Source organism: Anser cygnoides, chromosome 8, assembly GCF_040182565.1.
Source record: "Anser cygnoides isolate HZ-2024a breed goose chromosome 8, Taihu_goose_T2T_genome, whole genome shotgun sequence".
Taxonomy (NCBI): Eukaryota; Metazoa; Chordata; class Aves; order Anseriformes; family Anatidae; genus Anser; species Anser cygnoides.
The window spans coordinates 16068581-16081238 of record NC_089880.1 but is presented as its reverse complement, the minus strand read 5'-3'; the positions used below and the strand labels follow the sequence as shown (position 1 = coordinate 16081238).

The following is a 12658-nucleotide window of genomic DNA, read 5'->3' as shown; positions in this document are numbered from 1 at the left end:
CATGTAGTTGTTGAAATTCTGGTTGCGGCCCTTGACATCCCTTACAAGTATCAGCCCAAAGTGAGCTGCAGCCTTCCTGGCACCATCCCTGCAGCAGGGGTCATGGTTCCAAGTCTCCCTCCCTTGTAGCCTGTCCCTGCTCCCAGCTCTTTTTTGGTGTGGAGCTCAGTATAGCTGAGGCTGAAGCGGTCATATATCTCCAAAGGGGTGCTTCTTTTTTTTTTTTTTTTTTTTTTTTTTTTGTGTGTGTGTGTGTGTGTGTGAGGATTTACTTTCAGTTTGAAGAAGAAATTCAAAGGCAGATATTTCCTTCTGTGTTTAGATCTAAGAGCAAATCCTGACTCTTTAATTTCTGTTTTCTTGTACTGGGGAAGCACAGTATCTTCAGGCTCTTACCTGACTGTTAACCCTGGTCAAATATTCAAGATAATGTTTGGATGAGTAGTGCTTCTGAATCATGAGTTGCCAGGAGTATTTATAGCTGCCATTAATGTTTATAGAAAAGAAGAAACATAGGAAACTTTGCTTACATTTGAAAAAAAGTTTTTAAAAGTGTTTATTCTAGAAGGCAGAGTTTAACTCTGATATGATTACATGATGCTCATGATATTCCACAGGCCTGGGCAGATCTCTGGATGTTTTTTCTAGGGCCATAGTGACCTTTACATGCTGTGTTTAATAGCAACTTAGAGAAAAAGAAACACTATTTGCATACACTCTGATATAATAGATTAATACATGTTTACATGTATAATCAGTGAGTCACCAGGTAAGTGCCAAAACACTGAGGAGAACAGAAGATAATAGTTCACAGCTTTGCAAAGTTCTCTTTCAAGGTAAACAGTCCTGTGTTGCTACTGGTGTGTGATAATTTTATCTCCATTATATTTAAAGTAGGTGTATTCAAGCAGGATATGCTCAAGCATTGAACAAATTAAAGAATTAAAGGATTTTCCCTGCTCTTGTTACCTTCCACATGTTGGTGGAATGAGTTCCTATAAGCATTTTATTTAGTTCCTAGCATTTTATAAATATGTATGTGGTGCTCAGAAGGTTAATTCATTTTTTTCATATACTTCGAGGTGCTTATTTCTGTTAGCTTCACAGACAAGGGAATTAATTTCCGTGTGCAAGTTAACCGTGCAACTACTGAAAAGTGGATAATTTTGTCAGCCCATTTATATCTGTTAAGACTGGGGGAATGTTGTTAGAAGGTGGTTCAGTATCTTTGTAAAGGGGTATATGAAATATATTTTAATCAGGAAACCTGTGATATATAGATACTGTGTAACATTAAATTGTATGTGAAAACATACAATTTCTCGATCTATATTACAAAAGATCTAACTTTGTGAGATGTAGATGGACACATGAATGTGAACAGGAAAGTTAATTTACTACTTTTTCTGTAGCAAGTCTTGTTATGAGAGAGTGTAGAGTTGCATCATTACTGCATGGCCATAGCAACAAAATGATGAAACCAATATTTCAAGAGCTGCTGATCCCGGTCACTATTTTTTTTTTTTATTTATTCCTGATGTTGACATTTCTGAATCTTTTTCAACAGAACTTGTAGTCTATGGGAAATTGAAAGCCTATTTTTACTCGAATCACAACAAAACCAAACTGAATGCAAATTGAAAGCATCAAAATTCTCTGAAAATCAGAAATGCCAAGTTTTGACATGCTGTATATAGCGGTCTTTTCTCTCATCAATACAGCCAGCCTGAGTCAATAATCAATGTGGTTCTGTGACAATGACAGGAAAACAATAGCGAGTGATGGGAAAGACTTTGGTTGTTGGGGTGTGTGTTTGTGTTTGTGTGTGTGTGTGGCGGGTGTTGGTTACTTCTGCCGTCCCAGAAACTGGTAATTCATTTCAAAGGCTTTCTCCATTTCATGACCTCGATGCAGATGACTCAGAATATTTCTGAAATTTCCCTTGGCAGGTTATTGCACAGTTTTATAAGCAGACATCATAAATAATACTTTTGCAAACACACTAAGCCCTTAAAAATATATATTTGTTAAAGCTTTGTGTGAGCTAATGTGTGAGCTAATGCAAGTTCTGTAATAACTTGGAGAGATAAAATGGACTTTCCCTCGGGTATGGTCCTGGGGTCTGTTCTCATCCAAGCAGGGTTTGTCTGCTAACAAGCAGAGAAGTATCCTTGCAACCAAACCCCTTCAAAACACAAGTATTGTGATGGTGTTAGCTATTGCATTTCTGCCTTGAAAGCGGCTTTTAGTTCAGAACAGAAGATGTTGCAGATACTTGAATTTGTAGCTTCTTTCTGCCAGCAATTCTTATCAGGATTTTTCTTTTGTTCACATCCCAGGGTTCATGTTTTATTGTCACTTGGGCTGATTTTGCAGGCACATTAGGAGATACACTACCAGATGATATGGTACTGTAGAATAATGACGACCGTATTGACTTGCCTTTATTTATAGTTTGTAATCAGTGAATAACCTTTCTTCCATTAATATGACTAATCAATAAATCTTTCATATTTTACAATTCCCCAGTATATTGTTGCAAATTATTCTGTATTTTATAGGTTCTATGAAAAACTCGTCCTTTTGCTTTAAAATTGCATCAGATGATTTGAATAGCTCTCAAGCTGTGTGAAACAGTGACTACTCCAGAACTAGTCACCTTCCAAATGCCATCTGGTCATACCTGCGTCATATGGGACAGGATCAAGCCCTTTGCAACCTGGTCTGACTCCACAGCTGACCTGCTTTTCACTGGAGCTTGGAAAGGGACCTCCTGAGGTCCCCTCTAGCCCAAGTTTTCTTATGAGTCTGTCCCACCAGCCCAGTTTCCTCCAAATTAACTAACTGCTCTTACATTACATCATCTCTCAGCTTCTGTAGAAACTATTCTGTGTTTTTGTCATCCTCATGTTTTTGTCTTTATTTTTTTTCCAAGCAGATCTTCTGCCTTCTGCTGCAGACTGGATAGTAGGCTATGCTGAGATTGGATCAATTTAGGTGATGTGCTGAGTTTTGCTGTCACATCAAAAGCAATGCAAAACTGTGCCTATGGAAAGAAATTCAACAGCCAAATCTTTGCTCTAAAGAAAGAACAGTCCAGTCAATAGCACCTGTTCACATAGACAGCTAACCTGGAGAACCGAACCAAGAGAAAATATAATGGAATTAAATTACTTTAGGTCTCTAATGACTTCTCCTGCTTTTAAACCAGTGAGCTACCAAAGGATTTCTTATTACTCTATCATCAGTTTTAAAATGTAGCCAGTCTTTGGTATTTCATTTGGGGATTTAAGTTTATGAAACAGCAAATAGGGATTACATTTTTATTTTTTTTTTGGTGTGCGTGTGTGTGGAATTACTGCGTACATACCAAAAAATAGGGTTTCCCATCAGGAGTGAGACTAGGAATTTCTGATGAATGGGTTTCAGGCTTTAGATTCAGACTGTGCTGCTAAACTTACTTATGCACACCTAAGCTGTCTATTGGACAGAACCCAATGTCTATTTCTGGTAAAAGAAAGAAATTCAGGATTCATGTTTCACAGAAGACAGACGAATCAACTGTGAAAGTTAAAGTTTCTTTAAATTCAGACTATTAATGTATGCAGTGCATAGAAATGAAGTGAGTCAGGAGTACTGAATTATATAACATATGTAATCTACTACGCTATAGTCTTCAAAACCATTTCAAGTTTCATCATTAGAAGCCCCTTGGTGCTTATTTGGATTTTAGTTTACAATGCATACATACTCTTTACAATATATATTGTGTTATAGTACTTCTCATTTAGGAAATGCAGGGGATGGTGGTGTGAAAATTTATGATAGACAAATAACATGAAGCCAGACAGCTAGAATTAGTGCAGGCTACTAAAGGGTTTTGTTTTAATGTACTCGAAGGAAAAAAACCTCATTTGTCCTATGCTAGTGCTTGCAGTCTCTGCCACGTCTAGGTGCTATTGTGCTAGCATTGTGTCTCAACCAGAAGAGAAGCAAATGGAAAAACAGTTAGTCTGCACAGCTGCAGTTTTTTGGAAGTCATTTTTTTTCCCTTAGTAACTGTGAGGCAATGTCAGAGTCCAGGAATTCAAAAGAAATGAGATTGTTGCTGCTGTTCCAAAAATGCTGAAACAAGTGTGGCAAGCAACTATTCAAGAGCTAGATGAACGAAGACATGGCTATGAAAAGCTTTTCAAGCATCATAATGTAGCTTCTTGCTGTCTAAGCTTGCATACCTTTCATAAAGTTCTCCTAGTCTCCCCTTTGCACGTTTTTGGCTGCAAACCAAAGGCATTTTATTTTATTAGCATTCTCACAATTCTGGCCTATTATGATGTGATTACACTCTTCATTATAAAATGCTTTACTCTGGACAGTTTCTTTCTGATTGAATGACAGCATTGATATCTGAGAGGACAGAAATAGTTTCTGCTTTTACAAATTGGTTAACCAAATTTTTGGTTAACAAAATTTTCAGGTTTTCTGTACATTCAAAACCCTCTAAAAGCCAGACGAATTGCTATTTTAGGTTATTTAAGGTGTAGTCCTGAAATTTTCATCTTATTCCAATGCTACCAAGTGACTCAGTCCTTATTTCTCCCCACTGTCCTCTAGTTAAAGCCATAGATAGTTTAGGCAGCTACAGCAAGCTTTACTATTACAGGCAACTTGGGAAGATTTTCCAAAAATCAAAGTGCTTTAGACATCTGAGATTCTCTGAATCATCCTCTGTAGGTGCACAGCTCTGTCTGCTGAGTATGTTGGGGAAAAATGGTTCCTTTTTGGGTCTTCTGAGTCACAGCTAGGTTGGATTCCTAAAGTAGTAGTAGTTGGATCAGACAGGAGGTAGACCACGGGCTTGCCTCCTTCCCTTAGGAAGAAAATTTCTGGGGGTTCTCAAAGTGAGTGCTGCTGGCCCTTACATGATGTAGGAACTCAGTGGCCAGCAGCGCAAAGCAGCCCTTAACCAGGCTCATAACAGAAAACCTTTCTCTTAGTGCAAGTGGTCTGCAACAATCACAGAGTTGTGCCCTCTTGTACCTGACCTGTATGGTTCAAGGCTGGCCACGCTCTTTCAGACCAAGGGTCCTTCTAGCCCTGTTCCCGTCTTCTGCGGGGCTGCCTGGGGAAGAAGCCATTTCTCCCCAGCCTGATGTGGTTTCCCACCAGTAACACATAATGATTTTTTTCCACCTACTTATGGAGCCCCCCATGTAATTCTTCCAGCTTCTTCTAGAGCCCAGAAGGTGACAATTACCTTCTAACAATGCACCACACTCACCACAAATCTCATTTAAACCTCAGTGTCCCCTTATGCCCTAGGTTAGAGCACAGGGACTCCAAAAACACGGGATTTCTTACAGCACTCTTTAGCAAGTCTCTTTCAGCTGGTTTGCAAGTGAGCTGAAAAGAGGTCAGACTTGTGGATTCCAGTGGTTTTGCTGCCCACGTGCCTCAGTAACATAGGAGATGACAAAAGCATGGGGCTCACTTACAGATGTCACCTGCTGACGCAGTGCTCCTGAAGACTCTGAGCAGTGCCTCAGCCTGGAAGCTCCACGTAGGGACTTGCATGGTTATCTTGGCTGGTGGTGCTGAAAGGTCTGCTCTGGGAGATGGGGAGCTCTTCCAGATGTTCCCAGCAGCTGGAACATCTGTTGTTCTCATAGGAAAATGTCTACAATGCTCAGGGCCCCTCATGTGGATTTTATCAAAAACACATTTAGTTAATCTCTGACAGAAATGCATCTGTAAAAAGCTAAACAGGCCTTTTCCTTCAAACCCCTTGGCAACTTTGGTCACGAGCTTGGAGCAGAGCGAGTCGCCTAAGCTCAGCATTGCAGGAACTGAACACCTAACTACAGGCACCCTCAGGTGGAGAGAAGTCACCCACAATTTAAAACACATCATCTGCTTTTTCTCCCTGTTGCTGGGAGTGACACTTCTAAATTGTTTCCTTGAGGTTGTTGAGGTCTAACTTTCCTGGTCAGAACTGAGCTGACACCATTCTGGGGGGAAAACTCTTTGATAAAGTGATCAAAACTCAGTTGGGCTCTTCTGCTGCCAGGGGGAAGGGAAAGGGCAGGGAAAAAAGGCTGAAAAATAAAAGACAAGAAAAGTGGGGGATTAGAAACAGGGCTGGAAGGAAATAGGGAATGGTAGTGAAAAACAAAGAAAATGAAAAGTAGGGGAAAGAGATGGAAAGCAGAGAAGGGGGAGGGTGGGCGGGAAGCGGAGACATGAGGTGTCCCTGCCAACCTGTCCCGGGACCCAGCCGGGGCAGCCAGGGTTGCATCCCCCCTCTGTGCTCCCTGCCCGGCTGCCCTCAGCCTTGGCCGAGCACAGCTGGGAGTCTGGGCACCGTCTGCTGTCCTCTGATGGCTGCTCACGCTCAGGGGTTGTTTGCCCAAATGTTCCTTCTCTGTTTCTCCCCGTTCCTGGACTGTCTTTTTGTTGCCATCATTCCTTTACTCTGTTTCCTTTTTTTCTCCTTTTCCTACGCTGCCTCCTTACTTCCTCACTCTGTTACTTCTCTTCCTCACATTTCTCCTTTTGCTTCATCCTCGACTCTGCCTCCTTGTCATTTTTTTCCCTCTACACAATGCCGTGCCACTGATGCTTTGCTTCTCTTCTGTGTTTTACCTTTTATCTAACAGGAAACCCTTCACGTGAAGGTCTGTGTTTTTCTTAGCTTCTAGACCACAAAACTTGCTCCCCGCAGAAGCCTCCGGTCACCATGACAATATAAATAGCAATAATTAATGAAGCAATGCATGAACAGAAGAGGTGGGAGAGCTGACGACATGGGGCTGCCATTTGGGAGTGTGTTCAGCCCTTAGCACAAGGCTGACGAGATATTTCTCCTGCAATTGCGGAAGCACTTACTGCTTCAGACTACTCTTGACTTCAGCCAGTTACCCATTAACACACAAGCAAGGGACAGAGCTGTGGGTATTTAAATATGGAAGAAATCTATGCATAAGTGCGTTTAATGAACAATAGCCCCAGGTGGAAGTAAACACATTGGTCTGGTCCTTGTGAGGCCTGCCCGACTGCCACTGGCCAGTCAACACCTTACAGACTCAAGATACGGCTTTTCCATATGACAATGTCTAACAACATATATTCACTGGCAGTACAGGACAAACAAACTCGCAATGCAATACCCTTTCCTGTAACTTCCTCCCAAAACATCCCCACCTGAAAAGAGGGATTTCTGGGTTTCCTCTGCCACTTGCAGTGATGTGCATCGATGCCACTGCCAAGAGTGGTTGTGGCACTCTTTGAAAGGCGGTGAGCTGAGGCGTGAAAGCTGGCTGTGAAGATGTGTGTCTGCTCTGCACAGCATTTCTAGGAAACTTTTTGGGTTTTTGTGCCTGCTGAAAGCTCCGGGGGAGGAGAGGGGAGTGAGGAGAAGCAGGGGAAGAGGAGCAGGCAGCAGAGAATTCGGCTCTTCTGCCCACGTATGGGAGCTGCCTGCCTTCTCCAGGCACCTGGAATAGCTGTCAGAAACCAATGTATGTGATTCAAATTTAATTTAAATCCACACATGTTCTGTGGTTAGGCTGTCAGGTGCACTGTGAGCTGCTAATGGCTGCTGAGATCAGCTGCACTGCTATGAGGTGGCATGCTGCAGGTCTCTTTTCTGGTTCTCACTGTGTTCCCTGGACCACATGTGCCTGTTGCCTGACCCTTGGGCAGGTAGGCTCAACTTGCTGTCCGGTACTGGATGTCCTATGAGATGTGTATAGAAGGTGGTGCAGATCCCCTTATACCGTGGGTTTGCTGGGGCGATCGTCATGCGCGTTGTGATGCTGCCGTGACCTCTGACTGTGGCCTCCCACCATGACACTGTGGCATCACTGTCACTCCATGGTGGCAGTGCCAAGGACCACGGCCTCATGTAGAAGGGCTTTTTTGGTTTGTATTCCCAATTTCTCATACCTCTGAAATCATTTCCTCCTGAGGCAGCCTCCACTTGCTGTTGAACAAATATTATCAGGTCCCCTTCGTTGCTGCTGCATGGCAGGGGAGCTTTGCTCTGTGTTTGGACAGTGTCGGCACAGGACGGGTCTGACCTTGTGGCACTTCAGTTCTTTGTTTTCCACCAGGATCCTGGGGACAAGGGGAGGAGGAGGACGTGGTGACCTGCGTAAGCTTGTGCTGCTCGGATCCTGATCTTGTGCCCTAAACTGTGTCAGATGTGCTGCATATGGCTAAACTGGGTTTGGTATAAACAGCTGACAGGTCACTTAACTGTATCTTTCATAACTCTGTGTAAGAAAGGCTACCATAATTGTCTAGAAAAAACAAGTGCCTTTTCTTTTCTTTTTTTTTTTTAACCTAGTTAATTTAAATATATTTGTTTTTCTTCCCAGAAGCACTTTTACTCTGCTTTCAGCATAGCTTTTTGTGCTTGGCCATGACTATTTTGCCTGTATAATGAATTTTAAGAGCTTTCCCCTTATGCCAGTTCACTTGAAAGCAGTATAAAATGTCTCTAGCCTTTGCTTAGGCTTCCATACCCCTGATAACTTACACATACTGTTTTAAACATCTTTTTTCTATGATAATTTAAGAAACGTTATTCAAGTGGTGCAGTCTGATTTTGGCCAGAGCGCTTCTTTTTAGAGCATAATGGGTCTGGGAGTACGCTGTCCTGTCCAGACAATGCTGTCTCAGCCAATTGGCCCTAATAACTGTATTACAGGCTTTCCTTCTATGACATTCATAGCCTTTTTTTTTTTTTTTTTCCAAAAATTTCTCTGACCTCTTACAAAACTGACGTGAGTGTCACTTAGCTCCAGACATGGCTCTCGGCTCTTCTGTTCAAGGGCACGTCTCCCCTCGGGAGGTGGGTGAGCCGGGCTTGGCAGCCTGCCGTGTTTCCCTGCCCCCCAACACTCCTAGAGCCATTTGTAGCTGGTCACAAAGGGTAGGGAAGGGGGGGGGGGAAAGCTGAGATGAACCAGGTGGGTCTTGAAGACCTCCACAGTGCGGTGGTTTGCTCTCAGAAAGAAAGGCTCCAGGTGCTCTTAGTATTTATTGATGTTAAATAGCAGCATGAGAAGGTAAGTCTGTTCATCGGAAGAATAAAAGCAATGTTTGTCCACTTGCCTGCTATCTTCCTGAGCCAGTTAGCAACTAAATGAAAAACAAGGAAGGAATTAGTGATCCTGTGACAGCGATCATACTGGTAGTTAATGCCTTCACCAGGAAGATGAAGGCATTACAAAAACGTATCCTGAACACTTGTCTGAGAGCACCCATAAAAGAGGAAACGTTTACATTATCCAAAAGATAGGGCAAAGAGGGGAGGTCTCAGCTGTGTTTTGACCAGAAATTTCTTGCTAGACCTGAGAAATATTTCCCAAGGACAGTTTAGTTGAAATTGGCTTGATTCCATGAAAATATAAAGTTCTAACAAAAGACAGATTTGTCCAAAAATTTCCATCCGGAAACATTTCCTCTCTTCCCAGAATACGAAGAAATGAGATGAAAACAACCTCATATTTTCTAGGGAAGGGGAGGAGTGTCTCCCATTTCTGAATGAATGTGGCTTCACAAGTCCAATTCTTACTCAGGAGTCCACTCAACACACTTAATATTATTAAGCAAAATAAACTTCCAGTTAAAGGTGGTTTTGTATGAGATCAAGAAAAGGCCAGGAAAAGTTTGAAAAAAAATATAAGTGAATTTCTGTAGCATTGGCTGCGGCCTACCATGTCTGAAAAGAATGGCTTGATTATTTTATCTGCAAATAGTTCTTTTTCATTTAAGGGCTATGTTAATGGTGTGGCAGGGAATTAAAACTTGGCTAATGATTTAAGTGTTTTATATAGATTGAAAATATTTTTTAAAAAGTGATTGAGAGTTAAATGCTGTGTTGCTTATCTAAGTGTTAAGTTCAACTAAGGAAACCTTAGCTCTAGCCTTTCACAGACTTTTTCCCTTTATGGATCTCAGTTAATATTAATATATATTTTAAAAATAGATTTCATTTTACCTGTTTTGACTTCTGATATCATAGTGGAGCAGAGTCAAAGCCATATATTTCCATAATATTAATTTCTTTATCTTAACAGGTTTATATTTCTTTTAAACATAAACTTTACTTTATTCCTTACAACATTCCCTAGTCATACCCTATTCCAAATTACCAAGACTAAAACTTGAAGATGTTTATTATAGCTTCTACAATTAGATTCAATGATGCACACCAGTTTTTACCTCACAATGCAATAAATAGAAGATAATTAAACTGGTTTTGCAACTGATATTGTTTTACCAGGGCAGTAAAGAACACTATATAGCTTAAGAATCAGACATCAGTTTTGCCCCACCACTTGTGCCACCTCCGATCCTTTGTGTGTTGCTGCATTTGCCACACATGAATGCACACTCCTGCTTGTGGGATAACGTCTATACCATGCAGGTATGTATGCAAAAATGCACATATACATGTGATCTTGCATAATGTCTGCTGAGGATCTCTGGTTCAATGGCCAGATTTCACTGAAGTCATTTCTGATTGTAATCTTTGTTTAAACCTAAATTTCTCACCTGTGGTTCATTTGCCTTCTCCCCTTCTATTAGGAGTGGTCATCATATCCCATGTTAAAAATAGATTTGAAGACTGGAACAACCTTTACGGCCGGGTAATATTTTTTATGGTAGAAATAAAGGCACACACAGTCCTGAGAAATAGGTGCACCTTAGTCAAACCTGACATGGACTAAGACTCTCGGTCTGACCCCAGAGCTGCCCTTGCTTTGAGTTGGAGGTGGGACCAGCAGGCTCTGGAGGTCCCTTCCAACCCAAGTAATCCTGTGATCCCACAACTGCTAATTGAGTTCATTGTTTTTTGCATCTCAATTTATGCACAAAGCATTTGCCCAAGTCACTGCTAGTTGCAATACCAACATACCTCAAAAATAATTTGACAACATCTGCTGGTCTATTAAATTTAAGCAGTTATTCTGTTAAGTGAGCATTAACATAAGGGTTTTAATTCCAGCCAAGCACATACAAAATGCCTATCCTCTAAATAATAATATGATATATGTAAAGGAGGTGCTCCGTGGCTATAAGTACTTCAAACAAAAGCTGAGTTCCTAGATAACTTTCTATTACTCATGAAGGATGTCTTTCCATTTCACTAAAAAGAAAAGAGTCTTCATTATTCTAATGTACAAAGTGTGTCATGGTCACTCTGTGCAGCTGACACCAAAGTCTTCTGCAGTGTGCTGTGAGACTTGCAGGTAAGAGTGCCAGCAGTCAAGATAGCAAGCCTGACCCCTGAACCCCTGTAGAAGACTCTAGGTGGTCATCTTCACCACCTGATAACAAACATGACTTTGACATGGTTAGACCAGTCTGGATTATACCAGCTTTCTCTGGAAAATAGAAAACAAAAGTGGAAAAACCACAAATTTCCACACTGCTTACATCAAGGACTGGTTTACCAGCAGGCCAGTGCTGAACAAAAAACTACATTCACCTTTGGCTTCAATCCTTACTGGGTTGTTAAATTTATGTGAATTTTCTCCTCTCTGTAAAGGAGAACAAAAGCTGGGACAGTTACTCACTGCAGGTAAAAGAAGAAACTGCAGGATTTTAGCTAAATTTAAACTGTTAAAAATGGCTGAATAAAGTAAGCTAGAAAGCAAAATGTTCAGAAAAGATTACTTATGCAACTCATTTTTCAAGTAGGTGCACTTTACTATTTCTTATCACGTTAGAATCTGTGCCCTAAGGCTTACAAGAAACAGGGATTGTGGTCGGGAAATGAGAAGGGGATATTGTGAAGGAACCAAAAGCTTTCATTTAATAATTAAGTTCTTTTTGATTTGACAGCAACAGTGGAGTAAGGAGAAGTTGACCTGATTTGAGAAGAATTGAGAATGGTTGTGAACTTGAAGGTGGGGCTGGCTTTATGCAAGTCATGCAAATCTAGACTAGTCTAAAATCTGATGACGGATTGCTCTTTCAAAGCCTTATTCAAGTGGGTGCATTTATGACCATTTAATAATATGGAATCTTATTCATAATCTCCCATGCTGCCTACCCATTCATGCACTGAATCATAAAGTAATGTAACTTATTTTCTGAAGGAAGGGACTTCCTGTGGAAATGGAGCTAGAGGCAAATAAATAAAAATTATTAGACACTTAAGAAAATTTACATCTTTTTTTCTGGCTTCCAGTTGTCCCAGTAAATTTTGTAGTTATTGAGAATGAGCAAACATTTTTTATGTGCTTGGGGATAGTATATCTTTTCTCTCAAAATCTAATCTTTTCTCAAACCAACACTTATGAAGGTGCTGAAGCAAATACTTCCTCAGTCTATCCTCCAGTGCCTGGTCTGTAAGGGGGAGAGGAGTAAAAAATCTGTGTTATGGGCTGCTCTTTAGTATCTTACTATGACTGAAAGCAGAAGTGATAGAAATGTCATGGGAGCTTTTTCTAGTAAGCTTCCCTGTCCATTTTTGTAAAGTCAGGAGATGCAGATAAGACTTTCTGTTTTTCAAAATTAATTTCTAAATCTGATATTGAGTTATAGAAAAGTGTTTCAAATTGTTTCATTGTACTGAGAGTCCCAAGGTGCTGTTTTACATTTAATAACTTGTGTTGACTTTTCAGTTGCCTAACAAATTAAG

General features: G+C 40.9%; 1 long non-coding RNA gene across 3 annotated transcripts; it reads left to right on the top strand.

Moving 5' to 3' along the window:
* Positions 1–7839: 7839 nt before the first annotated feature.
* On the top strand, positions 7840–12125 carry LOC106034058 (uncharacterized). 3 transcript variants are annotated; one of them, XR_001205781.3, is made up of 4 exons: positions 7842–7920; positions 8112–8247; positions 10292–10435; positions 11857–12125. It is a non-coding gene; the product is annotated as an uncharacterized lncRNA (long non-coding RNA). The 3 variants fall into 3 exon arrangements; XR_001205782.3 differs by lacking the exon at positions 8112–8247 and having other exon boundaries at positions 7840–7920; XR_010833339.1 differs by lacking the exon at positions 7842–7920 and having other exon boundaries at positions 7931–8152.
* Positions 12126–12658: the final 533 nt, after the last annotated feature.